At 48.0% G+C, this 23,783-nt stretch overlaps 1 protein-coding gene across 1 annotated transcript in view; it reads right to left on the minus strand.

Moving 5' to 3' along the window:
- TACC2 (transforming acidic coiled-coil containing protein 2) overlaps window positions 1-23,783 on the minus strand; it is a 196,482-nt gene that overhangs the window by 45,827 nt on the left and 126,872 nt on the right.

Here is a 23,783-nt window from a genome sequence, read left to right on the forward strand (position 1 = left end):
AGGATGCCGGCGTGCAAGAAGCAGCAGCATCACCTGGGCTGATTCCCACCTCGGGATGTTGTAACTAGACCAAAATGCCATTTATTTATTCGCAACAAGGAAGGTAATTATCAAGAAGGTGGATACTCAGAATTGCGGCTGGCACAAGGGACCCAGAGGGGAATTTAGCAGGAAACATAATCAGAGGGTGATGCATCAGGTGTGTATAGTATAGAATGTGAAAAGCACTGAGTGCTGAGCTCCCACGAGGGTCAAAGGACCAGTGTCCTCTGCTGAAGTCAGCATCTTCTAAAGACCATCTGCCAGCTAGCGGAAGGCACCGGTACCAACCAAACCCTCCACAGTCAGCCAGGACAGGAAAAAAGAGCCACTTGGTGAGCTCTCCTTCAGAAAATCTACATCGATGTTTTCATAACTTGTTTGTTGGAGACTCACTTTATCTGAGCCAAAGATCCCTAACCCTCATCCTTCTAAGACCCTGGTTCCTCCAGCCAGCCACAAAGCCCTCAGGACACAAAGGAAAGAACAGAAACATCAGAGCTGCTTTGGATGGGATGCAATGAGCTGAAGCCTTCATACTATCAAATTTCACAAGTAAAAACTTGGTTCATGCAAACACAATAGGAGCCATATCGACTTTTACAAACACACATTCATATTTAAGGACTCAGCTTTTGTAGAGGAGAATTTCAGATCCTCGCCTGGACAACAACAAATCTAGGTGCCTGAAGTTTTGCAGAGTCAAAAACCAAGGAAGTTACACAATTAAGCATCAAAGAGGAATAAGAGTTTGGGCCCACCTGGTGGGCCCTGGGTGTCGCCCTGGCCCCCAGCCTTGCACACGCCAGGGGCACCGTTGACGAGACACATGGGGACAACTTGCCTCTTGCCCGAGTTTTCTTGAAGGACCTGCAGACTGGAGTCTCCACTGCCCGTCACCGTTGTCCACATCCACCGGGCCCATTCCACCGGGGGCCACGTCTGCCAGAAGGCAAAAGCCATCTCCACTGAAGAACAGCTTCTGTCCCCCAAATTCCCAACCCTAATTCCCTTGCTGGTATCTGTGGGGTCTGAGTCTCTTTAAGACGCCGCGAAAAAGTTAGTCGCGTCACCAGCCACAGATGCCATGAGCTTCTCCAGCTTCCAGCAAAGACACGGAGGGAGAGGCTTTGTGCTCCTTCCGTGGTTTCTGCATCCCTGGGCCCTGGCAATGTGTGGCTTTAGAGCACAAAGAGCCCCTGATCTTTCCCAACAGCACAAGAAAGCAACAGGCAGGGCCGGACGCTGGTGGATTCAAGCTGCTGAATGCCAATGAGGTCTCCCCTGCTGCAGCTGCCCAGCCCGCACACCTGCTCAGAAGGGACCACCATTCACCGCTGCCCTGTGTGGAGGCAGTGTGGTGGGGAGTAGAGGGTACCCCAAGCCCCTGTGTGACTCCTTGCCTTGTTTACCATGAACTATTTCTGCATCAAAACACCAGATGCTACCAAGGACCCCTGGAAAGGCACGCACTTCCGGAGCTGCCTGTGGTGTTTTCATATCTTCACACCCTCTCCCAGGAGCAGAGAGCAAGTTAATTAGAGGAGGCTGACGGCAGCTTTTTTAATTAGCTCTTTTTTCCCTATTCAGTTTCTCAGGGGGCTCAAAAACATTCCTAAGAGCAGGGATTTCTGTAGTCCACCCACAAAGAGCCTGGCCATAAAAATAAAGCAGCATTTCAGAGTCCCAATCCATAAAAGCAGTTCCTATCGGCTGTTCAATTATGTTTTTTTTCAACTAGAAGAAACTAAAGTACAAGAAATTATTCTGCAAAGGCTCTGCACATTTTCAAAATGAAAAAGAAACTAATTTAATTTGCCACGAAGCTGCATCAGAAAGAGAAATGTGCCATTACAGTCTACTAAAATGTTTCTAAACTATAGGAGAATATATTTAGCAGGATATGCATATGTTATGTTCGCCATATAAGTAAATGTGCAAATATATGCAAATACAATAAGATATATGCATTTCCATAATGCAATGATATACCTCATAATAGCCAGGCATGAAATACTAATGACTTTTAATTCCCAGCATGAAAAGCATTCTAATAGCTATCTCATGCTGAACTTTTTGTTGTGTGTCAGGCACTAAACTAGGCCATTTGTACACTTCTCTATTATCTACAAAAATATCCTGCTGGAGAGCAGACCCATTTTACAGATAACACAACTATGGCTTAGAGAGGCAAATTCCTCTGCCTGAGGCCACCTAATTAATAAGCTAGGGAAGGCAGGGTTCCCATCTAGAACTGTCTGCCTCTAAAATCAGTGCTCATCTGACTACATCAATGGCTTCCAAACTTTTTTAGCAACAGAACTATTTTTTCCCCAATGAATCTAACATGAAATTCCTATGCAGAGAGAAAAGTAGTATTTCATTTATTTTGTTAGCTCAGTTTACAATATATTCTTACTATGAAGTCTATCGTTGAGAACAATTAAGTCATTTTGATGAACCTGAAAATCTGACAAGCGGGGTTGGGGATGCCAACTGCAGCACTGTACCTGCTGATTTCTCTCCTGGTTGCACATTATTAGGAAAAGTCCCCATCCGTAAGGATGAGCAATTACAAACAGCACCTGTTTTTAACAGCTTGTCCTGTGATCGTGGGACGTTCTTTAATAAGGCGGATAGGGCAAGAGAGCTACCTAACTGGGCAAAACCGGATTAATCTCTCAGCACAAGGCCATATGCTGGTGGTGTCCAGCGCCACACCGCATGCGTGTCCAGAAGAGAAGGAAGGATGGAAATGTGTGGCCAAGTGTGGACAGACTGCGCTGGCTGCTGAAATCTGAGTCTGCCAAGCTTTCCCTGTGTGTTAGTAAGGCTTAAAAGCATTTTTTTCAAATATTTCCTTAGATTTTGGAGCATCGCTATAGCGCTCTGAAGCCCCACCGAGCACAGTTTGAAAACCTCCGCTCTACACAATGACAATCCAGTCCCTCCATAGATGGCACGTTGGGTCAAAACGGAGTATTTTGTGGAAACTGTCCCCAGAGCAAGACAGTTAGCTGGCAAAATGGAGAGCCCTCTGGGCTATTAACCTATATTTTTGGTTTGGTTTAAATATGTCTGTGTTTTACTTCTATAAACTACAACCACCGAGAGGATCAGATCAGCACTCACAATACAAATACATAATATAACATAACACAATAAAGTTAGTATAATATATAGAATGTTGTAAAGTTAGTATAATATAATTAACGTATTATATACACACATACATGTATCACAATTATACGTGAGTGTGTACCTATAAATCAAACATCATCAGAATCTCTTAATAAAGCAGAGCTATAAATGCAGTTTCCAGCATATTATTAAACGGTTACATTTTGCTTAAGTTTTACTAGAGACAATTTAAGGGTTTGGGAGAATAAATTTCAGAGGCCATAGAATCTTCAAACTTTGAAGCGGGAAGAAAAATTAGAGACTATTTCCTACTCCAACACACTTTTCACGTCTATTTAAACAGGTGAGGAAACGGAGGCCTGGAGAGCTGACCTGACTTCCCCAGGTCACGGGCTCTTTCATGGCAGAACCGCGGCTGGACGTCCCAGAGGACCGGGCTTGCCTTCATGAGACACTGCCTCCAAATAGGAGCTTCTTTCCCTAAATATAATGCTCCTCCCACCCAGGCAATCTGAAGTTACTTACACTTAAAGGTTACCTGATTATCCAGACAGTTTGTGCTTAAGCATTGCTAAAGAGGAAAGGGTATCGCCACACTCAGATCTATTTCTAGAGCAATTCCTCAGAATTCCAGTTTGCAGTTCCCACAACCAAAGTGATCCAGGGGCACAGGTCCTTGCCACCACCCACCAGGGTTGAAAGCACACAGTGTGGGCACTCTGGTGGCAGGGGCTCCCGTGACACGAGCCCCACCCTCGAGCTCCTTGTGAAGGGACCACGGAGAGAGAGAGAGAGAGAGAGAGAGGCATGAGAGCGCCTCCTCCCTGCCCTTGAAGACAAATGCAGGGAAAGGCAGAGCACTGGCCCAAAGCCCCGAGTCAGGAAGGAGGGCTTGCATCCTCCAGGCCAGGGGACCATCTGCCGTCCTGAAGACAGAGGGACACCTTCCAGAAATGAGTCTGATCTCTCAGCGGATCAGATCAGCTCATTCATCTCTGCATCTCTTGTAAGAGTTGGATGGATATGTGCATGAGCGGACATCTTTGACATTGCTGTGCACTAAATTCTTTGTATCAGAATATTCCGACTTAGACAGCTTTATCAAGAAACACACACTCACACACACACACACACAAGCACACACTTCCCTCCTGCCTAAAACAACTTGGCCAGATGGGTCATTTTTTCAGGCTGGCTGAAAAAGGTCTTTCACTTTATTTTTTTAATATTATTTTTTATTGACGTGGAGTCGATTTACAATGTTAGTTTCAGGTGTACAGCAAAGCGATTCAGATATACATACTTTTTATCAGATTCTTTTCCATTATATGTTATTGAAGAAATTGAATATAGTTCCCTGTGCTATACAGTAGGCCCCTGTTGTTTATCTATTTTATATATAGGAGTGTGCATCTGTTAATCCCAAACTCCTCATTTATCCAGCCCTTTCCCCTTTGGTAACCATAGTTTGTTTTCTACGTCCGTGAGCTTATTTTTGGTTTGTAAATTAAATTTGTATCTTTTTTTTAGATTCCACATATAAGTGATATCATATATTTGTCTTTCTCTGTTCCTCCTGGATATAGAAAAGGAATTTGCTGAGCAATATCACTCCTCCACATACAGGTAACAGGAGAACGTGATTTCAACACAATCAAAGGCTGAGATGCTTCTTAGACCGTCAGATGCTGAGGAGCCCACAGTCAGGTTCTGTCTCCCATGAACACAAAGCTAGCTCTGGCGAGCCAGGTGGCTAGGATTTTCCAGCCTGAAACTCTAGGGAAAGCCAAGGGAGATGCTGACGCACTTATCTTCAGACTCCCAGCGCCTAGCGTCTGCTGGGTAATAAGGCAGGTCCCTTATTTTCAGATTCAATTAGCTATCGCTTGGTGGCTACCGTTGAGATGTCAGCAGGGTTCAAAGGGGCACTGCAATCAACACTCAGGCTGCCTCTGGGTTGGGCTGCAGCCCTAGTGACAGAAGTACAATGGGAAAGGGGAGGAGTATACACGGACTGAGGAGCCCCACAGACCTGGTGACGGCCAGCTGCAAACTGATTATGAAAGAAACAGGAACCGAGTCGATAACTAAGGTAAAAGTGGAATTTACAGAAAGGCTATGGTGGCTGAGGAGTCAGACCTGAAGAGACTGCTAGGAGCATCCCACTGGCCCACCTTGGGTCGTTTGCCCATCTTTTAGCTGGAAGAGGGCGGGGAGCCCAAAAAAATAAGCGACCCATCCAGACCCAAGTGGAATGGAGGAGACAGACTGTCCCCCAAAGAAATAAGGAGTTGGAACTGAATGGTAGTCGTCCACAAGCGCCCACTACAGTGTAACTACAGCTCCGTCTCTCACTGGAACCGTGTGACCTTAGGCAAGACACCTGACCTCCCATGCCCTTGGACTGATTGTCCAATAAGTGGGGATAATAACTGTAGAGATAATGCATCCCCCTTATTACTGCAGCTCCTGACTCTGCCCTTGGCCTCCAAGCATTCGGGAAAACGCAATTCGCTAGCAAGTTGAGTCTTCTATCTTATTTGGTTGAAGCTACTGAGCTGGGAGTGACAGAGCATCTGGAGGCTGCTACACACAGTGTGGGATGGCCAGTCTTGCCAGGCGGTCTGTGGACACAAGTGCATCCAAAAGCATGTGGACATTCTCAGAGTCACACCTTCTTTTGAGGTGCACACAACCCAGGTTCGCCAGGGACAGGGGAGAAGGCTTGGTGTGCGCATGTGTGGGTGTGTACGCATGTGACCGATGAAACATTCCCCCCGCCCCAACACACACACATACAGTTAGTTTCGAAATTGACTTAATTGCAGAGACACCAGACACTCAGCAAAAGAGAAGCAACTCTAGTGGCCACGGGCCTCACTGCAGGCAGTGAAGAATCAACACTGAATGGGCTCTGGGCTGACAGTTCCATAGATTTGTAACTGGATCCTGTTATGCCTTCTTGGGGAAATGCCAGACTGAATCAAGTCTCAGGAGAAATACAGAGAAAAGGCATTCAGATGGCCCTTCTATTCCCTTGCCTTCATACACTGATACCCCTGAAATTTCATCTTTGTTGCCTAACTCCTTGCTTGAGTAACTCCAATTGGAATCTTTTAAGCTCAGATTCTTAAAAATCTAACTGGAAATAAGATATTATGGATGTTACAAAAAAAAAAAAAGGACTTAAAAAATACGGAGGAGCTTCTGACAGGCTGTCATTAAAAGTCCTTTTCCTTTTTCCAGGGAGAACTCCAGAACACCCTATCTCGTCAGAAGCCATTCAACAAGCAAACAGTGTCCTCACCCGGCTGAGACACAACCTGTATCCAGGGAAACACAAAACTGTCTCTGTTCAACCAAGTCATGTGACCCAGAGCTTGCACTAAAGATCCTGCACGTTACTCAAAACAAAACAAAAACCCTCTCCTGGTCTTGTATGAAACACTTATCATATATTATTCTAATACGTTTGTGCGATGGATTGAATATGTGTCCCCCCCAAATTCGTGATGAAATCTCATTCCCAAGGTGATGATATTAGGAGCTGGGGCCTTTAGAAGGTGATTAGGACATGAGGGTGGAGCCCACATAAGTAGGATTAGTGCCCTTATAAACAGGACCCCAGAGAGCTCCCTTGCCCCTTCTGACACGTGAGGACACAGGGAGGAGGCGGCCGTCTATGAACCAGGAAGCAAGCCTTCACCAGATCGTCCAAGCCTTCACCCAATCGTCCATGCCTTGATCTTGGACTTCCCAGCCTCCAGAACTGTGAGGAGTACATGTTTGTTGTTTAAGCCTCCTAGGCTACATGGTAATTTGTTACAGCAGTCCAGACAGGCTAAGCCAGTTTGAAATCAAAACAAATTAGACAGGGAAGGGTGATGTTAAAGGCAGATAAATAGACAGCATCTATAAAGACTAAGTGATAAGGAGACAGAAAAACAACAGGAGAGGATGCAAAAACTCAAAAAAAGCAGCAATGTGTGGTCAACCACTAGGACTTCCCCTATCACCTGGCAAGTAACAGACCCTCCCTCAGAGCCACATGCTGTTTATGAGGGTGGGTGGGTTTGTGTGTGTAGTCCAGAGAGCTCCAAGTTAAGTGATGAGTAGAAAAAAAATCAGATTAAAGAATGTATATATAGTATGAGCTTATTTTGGATACAATAATTACATATAAACATAAACAAACACAGAGAAACACATACACACATTACATACACATATATACCTATGTAGAGATGGAAATATATACACGTAGAGGCAACATGTGTTGTTTTTGTAATCAAAAAAAGATATTTCAACACGGTGCATGTTTGGCTTGGTACAGGGAAGGATGCAGACCCAAACAGGGCAGAGCCCAACCACACTGCTGGAAATGCCAGGGGACTTCCCAGATCCCTTGAGCATATTCTCCCAAATCTCATCCAGTTCCTGGACACAAGGAATAGAGCACAGCTGGGATCTAATTAGCTGGATCATGTCCAGCGTGACACAGTATAAGGGAAGCAGTCGACAAGGATTTTGGGAAAAGCAGAATGGCAGCAAGAATGTAGCCACCCCTCTGCACAGTCCAGGACAGACACGCCCATGCGGGGCCAGCCCCCTCCAGGCTTTACCAGCAGGGCTGCAGTGGGGCCACTCTGCGGTACTCTCACAGCCAGCAAGAAGCATCCACCTGCCTCTGAGGCTCATCTTCCACACTCAACGAGCATTATTCTGATTTTAAGCTGGTTTTCCAGGCAGGTACCTGGGTCCCAGGATGGGGCTGCCCTATCCAGGGACTGTGAAGCCCACAGCTGCTCACCTCAGCTGACATTTTACAACTAGTACCTCAGAGCTTCCTCACCCCCTCTCATGTGACCTGCAGAACAGGCGAGGCACATGGATTTCACTCCATGACAATTTCAGCAGGACGGGTCCCGTGTCGGGCACCTGGGCAGCTGAGTCAGACAGATCAGCTCCCCACTCTCAAGGAGCTTGTGTCCTCCTGGGTCCTGAGGATGAGAACCCAGAGTCAGGTGGCTCAGCAATCTGCCGAGGGCTCAGAGCCAAGATCAGAGCACGTGACTCCTGTCTTGTCCTAACCCAAGTACAAGGACCATCCTCCACCACATCCTAGAGGTTCCTGTACGCTGACAGTCTGGACTCCTCATTTGCAAATCAGTCTCTGGCACATCTGGGTGCCATCAATTTCCCAGTGCATCCTTACCTCCAAAGAGGAGTTTCTAATCAAATGGAGTTTCTAATCTGGATCCATGGCCGCCCGAAAGGGGACACTCAACCTGTGGAAGTCTAAGCACCCTTCTGGCCATGGCATCCCGACTACAGCGGCTTGAGGTTCTTGGCCCCTGCAGGGAGTGACGAGGGGAGGCTGTGGGCCACCAGACCTCTGGAGTCAGGAAAGTGGCCTCTGCAGGGGGTCAGGTCAGCCCCCGAAGTCTGCTACCCTCACTGACTCACATCCTGGGCAAAGGGCAGTATCATCACAAGTGGGACTGAAGCGCTGACGTCTCAGAGCAGACTCCTTCAAAGAGGCCACGGGATTGCTGCTCAGCAGAAGGCAGGGGCAGCTCTGGTGTTAGAATCCTGGCTCCCAAGTTCTTTAGAGCCAAAGTGTCTGTCAGACCAAGTGTCTATCTGTCTGTCTGTCTCAGTGCATTTATCTCTGTATGTCTCTGTCTCTAAGGATTTGCCTCCCTCCCCTCCTGTGTGTGTCTCCCCAACCCTTGCTTCTCTCTCTGTTTGTCTATCTCCTCCATCACTCCCCTCTCTGGTTAAAACGAGGTAAGGCACAATGGAGGCTGCCCTGATAACCTGAATCCTGCACTTTCCATCAGTAATTAAAGCTCATGCGTTTTGACTTTATAATTCTACCTTTAAAGTGCTCCTTTAAAGCTTTGCAAATTATTATTAATGATAGTAAGTGGATAAAGGACTTAAGGGCTCCTACTGTATCATGCATTAACATCCCTATACTTATCTCTTGTAATGGTTCCTTCAGTGTAAATAAATTACTGAGTCACGCTGAGAAGTCATTGTTCTTAACAGATATATATGCCCCTCACATGTAGATTTCAACCAGCTTGCTAAAACCTGAGCATCCCAGAAAACATGGTGAGTTCCTTGCAAGATCCAAGCAGCTGGGATTATTAATCACAGCATCACACTGAAACCCAGCAGGAACCTGTGGTTTCTTGTTTGTAGAAAACGGCTTTCTTCTCCTAGGCCTTCCCTGAGTTCCAAACAGCAGACTCAAGTAGTTACTAATTAGGAAGTGAGGGAATGCAGAAACAAAGGAAGAGCAATCAAAAAACAATAGTTCAATGATAAAAAGGAGTCCTAGTTCCTCCTCAAGGGATACATCCTTGTACCTCCTTGTACGTAACAATTGGACACACCTTTGAGTTACTCTGCAGGAACTAAGACCTTCACCCAGGTGGAGGATGCTGACTATATGATGAGCATACACACACAGACCCCAGACTGGCTGGAACCAGAAGGTTGACCACTGAGATTCCCAAAGCATCACCCTGTTAACTCACCACCAACCAATCGGAAGAATATCCACGAGCTGTTCAGGCACCTTGCAACCCTCACTCCAAATATTGCCTTTAAAAACCCTTCTCAGAAAGCCATCGAGGAGTTCAGGTCTTTTGAGCATGAGTTGACCATTCTCCTTGCTTGGCACCCTGCAAATAAATGCCATACTTTCCTTCACAACAACCCAGTGTCAGTAGATCAGCTTTGCTGTGAAGCAGGTAATCAGACTCAAGTTCGGTTCAGAAATAACACCCTCCTCCTGGAAAGAACACTGACCTTGAGTGAGGCTTCTGGAGACCTGAGACTTTTGACAACTGAGAACGGGCTCCCAGAGTAGTTTAGTTTTTGCTGTATTTCACTTATGTGAGCCACACGTCCAACAGCCACTCTCTACTAATCAGAAAGACGAATTCTCCAGAAAACCTCTTTCCCAGCCCTGCTAAATGAATGACAACTTGCGGACCACTGTGGGTCTCAGTGAGCCTCGATCATGCTGCTGCACAAAGAAACAAGATGTACAAACTTGGACTCAGGATGGGGTGGCCCGAATTCTTTTGTAAAAAGCCTGACATTTAGAAAGCTTTAAAAGCTCATTTTCTACCACTGTCTGCAAACAGTGCTTCTGTACAATAAAGAAAGAGGAGGATTTGAATCTTTTGTCTCTTTCTTTCCCATTTCTTTATGTGATAAAAAGGAAAAGAACAGCTTGTAAACAGCATGCCAGTTGCAAAGAATAAGTATTGTTCAACGCCTTGAAAACGTGCTTTTTCCCTTAAGGCACTGCCTGCTTCACTGTATTATCACGCCCTTCTCTCATACATAATGCAGCGATGTTAACTCAGTCTTTGACCCAATTATTAAAAATTCTGAACTGACAAAATCTAAATAAAAGCACTTTGTCTGTGTATAGTATATGAATTTATAATTCTGATCGTTTTGTAGGTGAACACAGCGCAACACTCACCAAATACAAAAACAAGCATCAACGGGTCAGGTTCCAAAATGCATGCCCTACCATTTGCGAGGCGAGCGACTTGGGAGTTTCTGTAACATCCCTGGGCTTCAGTTTCCTTGTCTACGCAGTGTGAGCAGTAGCAGGTAACAGGTGGTGGTGCCACCAGCCATATGGGGTTGCTTTGAGAAGTGAGTTTATACCTGGTAAGTACCATGCACAATTCCAGGCAGTTAAAAGGCATTTACTTTCTCCGGTCCTTAGAGTGTTAAAATTCTACAACCGAGACTACTGTATCCCTCACCTAAACATAATCAGAGAAACACTAAGCATAGTCAACTTTCTTTAAAGCCCCCTTGCAGTCAGGGGACAGCTGTCCCAATGTTTCCTGAGTTTACAAAGCCAAGAGGAAAGAATGTGATTTTCTCACTCTTCCCACACAGCCAACACCAACCCCCACCCCGACATGGACTGCTAAAATAGCTGTGGGCGAGGGTTTGTAAAATTAAGCAATAAACTTCACTCGAATATTTACTGAATTAATTCACAGCCACTCGGAGAGAAACTGTAACCAGTAAAACAGAAGAAGTGCTGACATGGTATGTTTCAGGCTCCGGGATGCACTTGGAGTTTCTCTCTCTTGCGTTCCCTATGAAGGAAGGCTTCTCAGAGACAGACTTGAAGAAGGAAGAAGGAATCACAGAGCCAGGGAAAGAACGTTCCAGGCAGAGAGAACCAGGAGAGCAGCGCCCTGCGGTGAGATGGGGCTCTCCAAGTGCAAGGAGTGGGCGTGAGGCGCCCGGGGAAAGCGCCGAGGGCGGGAGGAGAAAGCTTGCCTCGAGGAGCTGGACCACCGGCGGAGGCTTCTACCTGGGGCGAGGACCCACCCTGATTTAGGTTTTAAAAGGTCATTCTGACTGCTCGGAGAACAGCAGCAGGGGCAGAGTGGGGTGGTGGGATGATGAGATCAGCAAGGGGATATTAGTATCCAGAAGAAGGAAGATGAGGCTCAGACTAGACGGCACGGGACCGAGGTGGTGAGAAGCGGCCAGATCTGAGGTACATGTGGGAGGTTAAGGAGCCGGCTGTCAGGGACGGAGGTGAGACTCCAAGAGCGCTTTCAAAAAGTTCTGGCTAGAAGCATTTATTTTCACGTGCGCTGTAGTTAATACAAGGAACAAAATAGTTTCCCCTGACTCCAAGAGACTCTGAATCATCTTTTACACCAGCGGATTTAATAATAACAGAAACATCGGAGTCATAATCAGTGGTTTAAATATGACAAGGCTGATACGTAACCTCAGATTTTTAATTCCAGATAACAAAGCTCCGAAGAGCAGATACTATTTCCCACATCAAACAGGCAAACCCTCAAGGTTAAAGGATTTGTGACAATCCAGTCGGGTTAAAACAGACTTAGAGCCTATCTCCTTGCCAACAAATGACTCAATTTTATGATAAAAGGAACCGAAGACGGTACAAATCCGACAGCAGTCACCTGGCTGTTTCTGTTTGCCTTGCCTTCAAGCCCAGGGACTTATCAGCAGGCTCCAGGCTCCTCCCTCGTTTTTAGGGCAAGATGTTAAAGGCCAGCTTTGTGTTTGGTTTCTCAAATCTCTCGCACTTGAAAGTTTTACATTATCTCAGGGTTCCTGCTATTTAAAAGCCGTCCTTCTGGTTTCAGCAGGAAATCTTAATGTAAATTGAATTAAGCAATTAGGGGCTCATCCCTTTATTTGTCACAGGATGTGGGGATGGACTGAGCATTAGAAATAAGAAAAGGAAAGAATTGGGGATTTCACCTAAGTTTTGTCTCACAAAACTGGGGGAAGGGTGGTAACGGTACAGGCACACGCTCTATCTAGCGTGAATGGAGAATCTGATACATTTTGCCCAAAATTAAGGGAGAAAAGCTCTGATTCCTGACATTTCCACATTGCACTTCCTTCAAAAGCCAACACCAGAGGGTTGCTCGGCTCCAGTGATATGATCCACGTGACCACTGAGAGAAGTGGTCAGCTCAAGGTCAGCTCAAGTTCAGACTCCTGGATGAAAATGTCAACCAAATCCTCACTCCACAGCCTCTGAACTTAAGTAAATAGAAGTCGTAGAACAAAGACATCAGGGACAGAAAAAGAGCACTTCCGCCAAAGAATGCAAAAATACTCAGATACGGAAAAATAATCAGACACCTGCTAAGCACCGTTTCAAGTCGGAGGCCCCACAAACCCTCAATTTCCCCGTTATACACTATTTTCACCGCAGGCCTTGGAAACAATGCCTTAGAATGAGGCAGAAGGAGAGAGGGAAGGGGAAGGTATGTGTCACTCCAAGCAAGGGACTCCATGGCACAAACACTTGACTCTGATGCTCATCTGAGGATGCCCAGAGGCGAGCTCATCCATCCTGTCCTGGTGTACCCAGTGCTCTCCACCTTAGATTCTTCCAAGTCCCAGACAAGAGAAGATGCAGACCAGACACGTGGACACATGGTCAACGCGGGTCTTGGGGAAACTCTCAAAGACATGGAATGCTGCTCCATCATTTCCTCGCCCTCACTGAAGGCCGAGATCTGCATCCCAGGGCCCAGGACGCCCATGTGCACATCCAGAAGATGTGGGCTCCCTGCAGGCTGGGTACACCTGCCGCATCACCTTGGCCCCTGATTCTTCATGTGTAACCATCACTCTGCCACTCCAGTCCCTTCTATCTTTCAATCAATATCATTGATTTTCATCTCCTATTTCATGTTTTACCAATAAAAAGTTACATGTGGGTATGGGGAGATATTTCCCGGGGATTTGGCAATCCATCTTTCCTTGAGATTTGGGCAACCCACCCCATCTCCAGGAAGGTCTGTATCCAATCACCCCCACACCTCTGGTCCCTTCCACCCACCACCACAGGCATTTAAGCCCTGAGTTTTAGAAGGGGTGAGCACATTTCTAGAGGTGGGAGAAAGTCAGTACCCAGAAAACTACAAATATCATGTCACATCATGTCATAGCATGACATGTGTCTGAGCACAGACTGGGAAATGTAACACGCAAACCCACGAGAGCGAGCACCGAGAACAGAACAGCAGTATTAAAGTACTCCCTTCTGCGCAGGCGGGTTCTGAGGTTTAGCACGGTCTTTTCCACTTGGCAGGCACCAAGGGGTTCTCCTGTTGTTAGAAACAGTTCAGACCAGTGATACTGATGTACCTGTTCCACAATGTCTTAGCATTTGAGGGCCTTCTTCACCAGACTTCAGAGAAATTATGCAATATTCCAACAAACAAAAAACCAAGAACACTTCATGTATCATTTCTTCACAGATACTATTTTTCATGCGCAGAATTCTGTAACAGAGGAGGAAGGGGTGTTAACCCCATTTCATGGATGTCATAACTGAGGCTCTGAAAGCTGATGGTCTGAGAGCGCAGACTGAGCCTGCAATGCCTCGTGCCCAGGAATCCAGGACAGGTTTGCACTGCTGCCATGGTCCACTAACAATTCCTTAAGGTAGTATTTGTTAAGAACTTTGCACTATTCTTGACAGTAGAGATGGGGGCTTAGCGCTGAGCTGGGCACACTCTTCCCTCTTCATCTTGGGAGTGGCTGGGTCAGTTCTTCAGGAAAACCGCCTAGTCTCAACGTCACCGGCCTCTCTGGTCCACGTGAAATACACAGGTCACAGGCATGGACCCATTCCACCAGCCAGAAAGACAAAGAGGAAATGGAGGACTTTCAGTCAAGAGAAAGAACCCTCACATAGTCCACTGAGGCCACGGGCAGGGCCAGGTGACAGGGACAGACTCACATAGGGAGGGCAGACGAGAGAGAGAGAGAAAGAGAGAGAGAAAGAGAGAGAGAGGAGAGGGTCGGGGGAGGAGGGCAGGCAGAGAAGTGCTCTGCTGGCCACAGCCTCCGTGCACCCCCTCCCCACTGTCCTGTCTCTGGGAGCAGGTGGCTGGTGACTGCAGGGCAGTGACTCAATTCCGTAGTGGCTTTGGGGCCTGGGGGCAGCCCCAGGACTGTGCATTCGGGTGGGTGGTTAAGAGCTACGCCCCAGAAAGGAGCCAGTGTCCACGGCGCGTGGTCCACGGAGCCAGCTGGGACGCACTCTTCCCTTATCGGTGACCTGAACGGTTGGACGTGAGGGAGGTGAGAACAAACACGTCTCCACTTCTGAGGTCCTGCTTCCCCATCCTCACAGACAGCGCCCTGAGGCACCAGCTTCCACTAGGTACGCCTTGCCCTTCTTACCTGACGCTTTTTCCCACTGACCCCCCACCTCTGTCTGTGTCCAGAACCATCGGCAGCAAGGCTTTGGGGAAAACATGGATGGAAGCTGCCACCTCACACAACCACACTCCTCCTGCTCCTCGGCTATCCCGGGGCCTCGAGTCATTCTCAGGTCTGGCCCTGGAACCTAAACACCCTTACTACCGGTGCCCATACACCCCAGAACTGTCCCAGGAGCAGGCCCGCCTCCCACGACACCCCTATTAGGGCCCGAGACACAGGCTGAGCCATTGAAGGTCAGTTCATAGGTTGACCGAGGACCAGAGCCCAGAGCACCGCCTCTCCCCTCCATCTCCTCACCTCCCAGCTCGGTCCACGCAGGTAGCACCAGACGCCACGCACAAAACCCCCAGCTGCTAAAAGCCCATTCAAGGCATCAGGAGGTTAGAGAAGAGCCTCAGGAGGAACTGACCCGCTATAGATCAAAGAAGGTGATTCTAAAAGCCACAAACTCTAATGCTTTAAGTTTTTCAGGGTTTTTTATTTTCAGGTTTTTTTGGGTGGGTGGGGTGTCTCTTTTTCGAAGCCATCCCAACAACCACCACCGGTCAACCACAGGAGACACTTTCCCTCTTCTTTAAGTCAGTCTGAAGTTTCCGCTTTTCACTTGCAAGCAAAGGTGACTAGCTGAGGCCACAGGAAAAGCCCTTCTGAGGAAGGGACACGTTCAGGCTGGAAAGTCGAAAGGTTGGACCTGACCCTTGCACCACCTACCCCCCGCCTCCAGCTGCTTCTCTTGTGTCCTGTGGGCACTGGTGCCTTTCCCTTCTCCCCCAGGAGACTGAGGCGGGGAGTGATGGCCTCGCCCCTCAGCAGCCCTTCCCTCAAGGAAAGTGTCTCCGGGTCGATCTTTCTCCCCTTGAGCATTAAAGGAAATGAACACAGTCACAGGATCCTTTCTGAACAAAGCTGAGCCAGAGAAATTCCCCGCGTGACCTACATGTGTGCAGATGTTCTGCCTAAAGTCAAGCCAGCTTCTCTTGCCTTCTTCCTGGAGGGAAAATACTTGCAGACCGCGTTAGGCGTGTCCCTTTAAAGCAGAACAATGAACAGTTAGCAAGTTCCACTAGGGCCTTGATAAAGGCAAAGAGCAGTAATTCTCAAATGCTGGAGGCCCCTCGGATCCAGGCGGCTTCTGAAGTCCCCGCGACCCAGACCTGATCCCCGTTAAAGATGGTGTCACACAGTGGAGGGGCTGGAGGGACAGCAGGAAGCACGGCTCCTCCCAGGCGGGCAGCAGCCAACAGGGTGGTAAATCTGTGTGATGTTCTCCCCAGCATCGACAAAGAGCAGCTGGGTTTTTAATAAATGTCGAGCTCCAACCTAGACAAACTTCAGCCACCTCCCACCTGGAAAAACAGAGTAAACACCCACTTCCCTTGGAAACTGACCTCTAGAACATCCTCCCCGAGGTGATGGAAGGAATCAGAAAAGACAAAGACACTATATGGCAGAGACAGAAGCTAAGACTCAAGGGAGGGCCTGGATGGACCAGGGGCCTTGTCACTCATTTTTATCCCCAAATAAACTATCCACTCCATTTCCTCAAGGGGGAGAGGATTGCAGTCTAGGCTATTTCACTGCCCTGGGAGGAAGCCTCCGATTTAAGCTTACCAAATGATAAGAGTATATCTAAATATATTTTTTTGCAAATTGAAAGTTAAAGGGAGAGATTAAAATGACTACCTGACTCAGGCTGAGTCATGACTAGCAGGAAGGCCTGAGTGATACTTCACAAATGATGTGCTTATGGGAGTTAAAACTATCTGTTAAGAAAAAGCCCTCCCGTGGGATCTAAGGTCCTAAGATTTCCAGCTCTAAAATTCTCAGGCTCTGGAACTCCACAAACACTTTGAAGGGAATGTGGGTGGGATGCTGATGGCAAGGCCCAGCAGGTGGCCGGAGCTGCCAGCCTCATACGGACACAGGGCCGCTAGGACCTGCCTCTTAGCAGAGCCGGAGCAAACCCTGGGCAGAAGGGCCGCCCCTATCCCTGCCTCCAACTCCCCAACCCCCCTCCCCTGTTCAGAGCCAGGAGCTGCTGTGGCTTCCATTTAAGGAGAAAGCAGAAGAAACAGTGAAAGCAGTAAACCCAGAGCCAAGAACCTTTCTAAATAAGGAGGGTTGGCAGGTATAGAAGCTGCGGGAAGTCCACCTTACCAACAGGTCATTTATTGCACAGTCGTGGGATGCGTTGTGCAGAAGGCCTACCTTCCCAGTCCCAGGAGCTGCTGTCCTTTGCAAGGGCAAAGAATGAGACAACAAAGGTAATTAGCTGCTCACAGTCCTGCCCCAGCCTCCTCATGAGCCTCTGGACCACCTGCAGCGCTGCCCCATCCACCTAGCGAGGGGCAGCCTCCTCAGGGAAGAGTCGACGGAGGCAGGGAAGAGGAACCAGCTGAGAGATGGACAGAGGAGCCAGGGTAGCAGAGCACACGGGTTTGGGAGAAAACAGACAGGCATCTAAGAGGAGACGTCCAGAGGAGAGGGAGCAGGGCTGAGGTGCATGAGAAGGGAGAGGCTCCAATTGTCAACTGAGTGACCTGCAGCCTGCAGTGCATTCTGTGACTCTGCCTGAGCACTGAGGCAGGAACCTGCTGCCTGTAACCTGGGGCACTGGCAGGATCCTGAGATGCCATGCGGTGGCGACAGGCAGGCCAAGTGCTGAACTGGCCGTCTGTGTCCCTGGGTCACATACTCCCGTCAGGCCCACAGAACCTTAATGCTCAAGGTCCAGCAGAGCCTCTCCCTGCTCCTTCAAGTCCCCGACTGAGGAGACACCTTAGCACAGCTCAGTGTGGAGCAGATGTGCCTACGATTCTTTTTAGTAACACATTCATTCATTTGTTCCCGCATCCATTCATTCAACAGATTATTTACTGAGCACCTACTATGTGTCAGGCACTGGCATACACAAGTAGAATGTCCTCATGTTGCTCACTTTCTGATGAGAACAGTAAAAGAGGCAAATAAGTCCAAATTGTGCTGTGTTTCACAAAGAACTCACACAAAAGAATGATATACTGAACTGTGATGTCCAATACAGCAGCCACTGCCATATGTGGCTGTTTTAATTACAATTAAATAAAATTAAAGATTCAGCTTCTGGGATGTAAAATCCACATGTTGTGTGCTCAACAGCCACATGTGGCTAGTGACTACCATTCAGGATAATGCAGATTATAAAATCTTTCCATCATTGCAGAAGGTTCTATTGGAGAGCACTGGAGAGTAATGGCAGGATAACCTGCAGAGCATCAAAGCTGGAGAAGGATCCAGCCATGCCAGCAGGGGGCAGAATGCCTTCTGGACAGCTTACAGCACGTGCAAAGGCTCAGGGGCAGGTGAGAACTGCACGCTCAAAGAACAGGCTGGTAACCAGTGTGTCTGCGGACCCTGACAGGAGGTTTGGATTTTCAACTAAAAGCAAAGGGAAGCAGATATACGAAAGAAAAGAGAGAATCTGAATTGTTTTAGGAAGACAGAGGTGAGGGAAAAGAAGACAAGATCTCACCACCAGGCTTCTGGTTGAGCAGCTGGGGGTGAGGTACCACGTGCTGAGATGGGGAACCAGCGTGGGGACTGGGTTACAGTCTATATGCTTTTTCTGGTGTTGACATAAGGAAGGTCATCAGTTCTATTTTGGACACACGGCCTGAGTGCTCTGTGAGAAACCCAAAAGGGGATACAGAGTAAGCAGTTGGATAAGTATGATGCTCAGAGCAGAGAGAAGGATATGAATTGGGGCCTTCTCGGTGCGTAATGGTATTTAAATCCATGAGCATGGAAGAGATGTCTTAGGGAAAGAGAAACAAAGAAGGGGGCTCCGGCTGAAGACTTGAGGGCCCTTGTGTTGATAACTGACCATGAGGTCGTGAGGGGAGGGGACCATGAGGTCCAAGCCTGGTATGATCACAGGCCAACAAAGTGCAACTCACTGCCTGTTTTTGTAGATAAAGTTTCACCAGGACACTGATTTACTGACTCACTGTCCACGGCTGCTTTCACACTGTCACAGCGGAACACGGCTGCTGCAAGAGACCACACAGCCTGGAAAGCCTAACATCTTTACTCTCTAGTCCTTCACAGAAAAAGTTTGCCAACCCCTTGATTTAAGCCATGCAGTGGCCTCAGTCTCCTCACCTATAAAATGGGGGCTAGACGTGCCTGACTCATGTAGGAGTAATGGCTATGTTTCTATAATGGAAAACACCTGAGTGTCTCCTCAGCAAAGCTAAGACGAAGAGGTTTTCATCTCTCATCCTTGACACCGCAGCATCCAGCTCTAATTCCACGTTTGGCGAAAGCAAACAGCACCCGCCTGCTCTCCAGAAACAGCTGCTAAAGTGAATTTGCAAATATAAACAGAAACAATGCCATCCAAGCTACCGCTTCCAACACAGAATGGACGTATATGAGCAGTTCTGAGTCAGTTCTTTGTGTCCCTCAGACGCCTGTCCAACCCAAAACAAAAGCATGAGTCCAGGAACAATTGGTTTTCATGGAACAATTGTTTACAAGGCCTAAGTCCTCATCATTAATCTTAGAGGGGAAGGATGGAATCGGCCAACATCCTTTGCTCACCCCAGAAAGCTGCCCCAGCCCAGGCAATCCATCTGGCAAGGAGAGCCAATCATATTTCAGGGAAAGTCGTTCCTAGGCAACCAAAACTACAGCCACAGAAGCAGGCTGTAGACGGCAGAAAGCAACACGAAGACATGGGCAGAAGGGTCGAGGGGGAGAGAATCCCCTGACCTGGGTGTAATGCTTGCCCACAGTCATTTAATCAATCTCCCGGTCCTTGCTGCTCCCCTGACCATCAGCAGGTGCCCTGTCCCAGTGCCCCAGCAGAAAGGGGTGGCATGACCCCTTCGACAACTGGCAGCTACCTGGAAGGCCTCGAATACACACCAGGTTTGCCGACACAGACCTTCGACTTCCCCATCTCAAAATATGAAAAATAAATATCTGTTGTTTAAGGTCCCCCATCGATAGTATTTTTGTTACAGCAACCTGAACTAAGACAGCACCTTTGGGACTCAGGCAGCTTCCAATCTACAGGTAACTTGGCAGCTTATTCAGTTTTTTTTTGGGGGGGAGGGGGGACTCATTTTGTCCAACAATAATATCCAAAGCGAAATCTGCGTCTAGGAACTTAGAAGCCCACATCTGGAATGCTGTCATCTAAGCTAAATGACTTAGCCAAAGGTCGCCTTAAGAAACAAGGCCCGGGGAGGTCCAGTGCGACCTAAAGAAAGATCCTCCAGGAGCCCAGCGGCCCTTTCTGGACTCCTGAGTGATTGCAATGCTGGGGATTTTCAGGCAGAGTTGTTTTCCCATTTCTGTCGCTGTCTGATGGTTTTGCCTTCTCAGAGTTACATACATGGCACCTCACCTCTGAGAGACCCTAAGAGGCAAGTGGGGGCAAGATCAGAGTCACTGGAGCCTCTCAGCAGCTCCCAGACTGAAAGACAGGGTCAAGAGTCACATGAGGATAGAAGGGATCAAAACTCCACTTTACCATCTGCAACCACAGCTGCACAGAAAGCTCCAACATCCATCCTGGAACCATTCAACCTGGTGAGAGACGGCTTCTCTCTGGTCCTGGCCACTCTCAGCCGTAATTCTGATCCCCTCTGCATCTCAAATCCCAGCCTAAACTCATCAACCTTCTCCAAAACGTGCTCCCAATCCCGTATCCTTGTCTGGGAAAACATCACATCCTTCTCCTGGTCATCTGAGCGTGAACCCTCCACTGGTATTCGCCACACTCTTTAAACTTCCCTCCTCCACCTCATCAGTCACCAGGGCCTGTTGTTTCATCCTTCATCACTCCTCTCTGTCCATCCTGGCCCTTCTGTTTTGATCCTTATAGATTCTACACAGACCTGGGTTTCCCTGTTTGTGATTGGTTTTTTCGAGCCCAGGATATGAGTGGTGCCATGGTCGAAGCAGGCAGAACTCGCCCACGGAACCACCGCTTTCACTCTCAGACAGTAATGGTCCCTGACTGCCTCTTGGTGGGAATTTGCAGGAAGCTGAGGGAGTCCCAGGAATGAGGGTCTCCAGCTACACCAAGGACAAAGTACTTAACGCTGCTTCCCTTAGCAGAAGCCGAGCCACAAGGGGCTGCAGCGGAAGGCGGACACAAGCAGCAGGTCTAATCAATGGACTCCGACCACATTTACTCAAGCACTCCCCGTCCCTTTCCTGTGTGTGTTTCCATCCATCCGTATGGAGAAGTAAGTGTTTTTTTGTGGCAGAATTCTTCTCTCCCGCTACCCGTCTTCTATTTAGGAACAATGGTTACTGTTGCTACCAGATCTTCTTTCCAGGCATGAAAGCAGCTGCTAGCGAAGTGGCCAGCGATTTCTCATGGACCAGAATGGACAGACTCAACTCGACTAGCTCAGGGCTTCTCAAACTTTTTTTGTCTAAAAACCACCCGGACATTTTTACAAATCACTGGTTAAAATGGAGCTTCTGATTTAGCCAGTCTGGGGTGGGGCCTGAGAGTCTGTATTTCTGACAAGCTAAGGGAAGCTGATACTGCTGTTTGTGGACCACTCTGGGAGTGCAAGGGTCTTCAACCCTTGAACCTCCACCCCGTGCCCCACCTTCCAATCCCTGCACCTCCAGTCTGCTGCTACTCCCCAAAAGGGAGACACAAGCCTCCCCATCTCCCTTTTTCTTCATCCCACTGCACTCCTGTAGAGAAGGAAGCTATCAGCTGGGCTACAAAAGCTGTCTAAAGGCACCCCAAGTCTGAAACCAGGATAGAAATCCTAAAACTGGGGAAAAAAAAAAAATCCTGCAGGGACTTTTCTAAATCATCCCTGTCTTCCTCTGTCTCTTGGTTTCACTCTTACACACGGGTCCTTTCTTAACTTGATCTTTCAAAGGGAACCACCAGGGAAAAAAAGGAATGTTCAGCCTAGATCCCAGTTGTCATGGACTGTACTTCACGGCAGGTATGCATCCTGAGTTCATCTCCATCCATACAACCCTGACGGCATCTTATACAGCAGAAGCTTCTTTCCTGCCATAGACCATGTGCTACGCGTGTTATTCATATGCATGTGATTTTAGGTGCCTGAAAATACATACTACCATGAAAGATTTGAGCCTGTGCAAAGAGGGGTGCTCTCTTAATATATTTTTTTAAAATCCCTAGACTGGAAATGAGCAAATCTGTAGCAGAAAAACAAGCCCAGCTATTCAGACAGTAGAGATAAGATTTTAGAGAAGAATTGCTAAGAATGGCAGCAGCCCCAAACAAATCTACTCTCTCCATTTTTTTTAAATAAAAATGTTAGGGGATGGAGGGTGGGCTTTTGTGAAGGAGTAAATAAACCACCTTAAAGATCTATGTTTAGAGACAATTCAGAAGTAGCCATTCCAGGGAGAAAAGACTCAGGCTGGTGCCTATGGACCAGCTCGCCCATGCAATATTTGATAAGCAGCTTCCATCACAGTGTGGCCATTCAGTCTGGAGTTTTATTTAAATACCGCCATCCCCATAGACTTCGGAGACCTTATCCAAAAAGGCAGCTTCTACCTAACAGAATCTCTCCCAACTCAGCCCTCAGCCAGCGGAATTCTGGTCATTTATTAACTCAACTGGGAAAGAGGGCGGGGATGCTGGGGGTGCTTGGGGTGCTGGGGACGCGTGAGCTGAATTCCCAATGGCTGAGGAGCGTATTTCCCCAAAGATACAGTCACATCATCTTTTCTAAGTCTCCCTACAGGTCTGAGCCCTGCCTACCACTCTTATAACTGATTCCCAATTTTAGAGACTTTTAAAAAATAGGTTGAAACTGTTCTTTTCGGCTTGGGCTCTGGTCCTTCATGGTAGTACGTACTTCCATGTACCTAACAATCTAACAATACTACCCACGAATGAAAAACAGGGCAGGCATAGCGCAGGCTCACGGCACTTAAAAAAAAATCCTCCAACATGATAAGTCCCCATTGTAAGATGATGCCTTCTCGAGCTACAGGGAGGAAGACAAATGATCGGTGCACACCTGCTCCTTGGAATGGTTCACTGCTAAAGAGCTGGAGCCTGGAAAACCATGAGGCTCAGCCTAGCATTACATCACCACGCTGAGCCAGCTCCTCGCTGAAACCCAGGCATGGGGACGAGTGAGGAAGCCCCACATGGCACCCAGTCCCTACTACAACACACAGACCAACCCCTGTGTCTTTGAATCTACACATCAATGGCTCTCAGGAACCGACCACTTTACCACCCCTACCCCCAAATCTCCACAAACTACTCTTGAAACGTCCTTCTCTTTGGGAAAGGAGAGTAGGTAAGGCTGGGATGTGGAGGCCCAGAAGCCTGACCTGCTGTAATACGGCTCAGTAGCCAGAACTATTCAATAAGCCCCATCCTCCAGACAGGCCCGGGTGGGTAATGGAGACGATCACATGGAAATGGCAATTCTAATAAACACCCATCCAGGATAAAGGCCACTTCTGAGCACATTAGCTCTGTGGTTTAAGGAGAAATGAACGGATTCCTGGATCAATGGACGGTCAAATGTTGCCTTGACCAATGGACCAAGGACAAGACTGTTGGACTGGCTTTACCAATAATAGCAAGCAGCCTTGTCCTCGACAGTGTTCACCAGCAAGTGTAGAGAAGCTTAGGCTAACTCGACCACCGGTGATGCTCCACTCCCTCTGCCTAGCCATGTGAGTGGCTGCCCCTAAACTGGCCTGCCTCCATGGGCACGGCGCTACCACACTCAAGGATTCTTCCCAAGAGGCCCTTGTTGATGCCGGCTGTTTCCTTGCAGGAAATACCACTG

This window comes from Camelus ferus, chromosome 11, assembly GCF_009834535.1.
Source record: "Camelus ferus isolate YT-003-E chromosome 11, BCGSAC_Cfer_1.0, whole genome shotgun sequence".
Classification (NCBI taxonomy): domain Eukaryota; kingdom Metazoa; phylum Chordata; class Mammalia; order Artiodactyla; family Camelidae; genus Camelus; species Camelus ferus.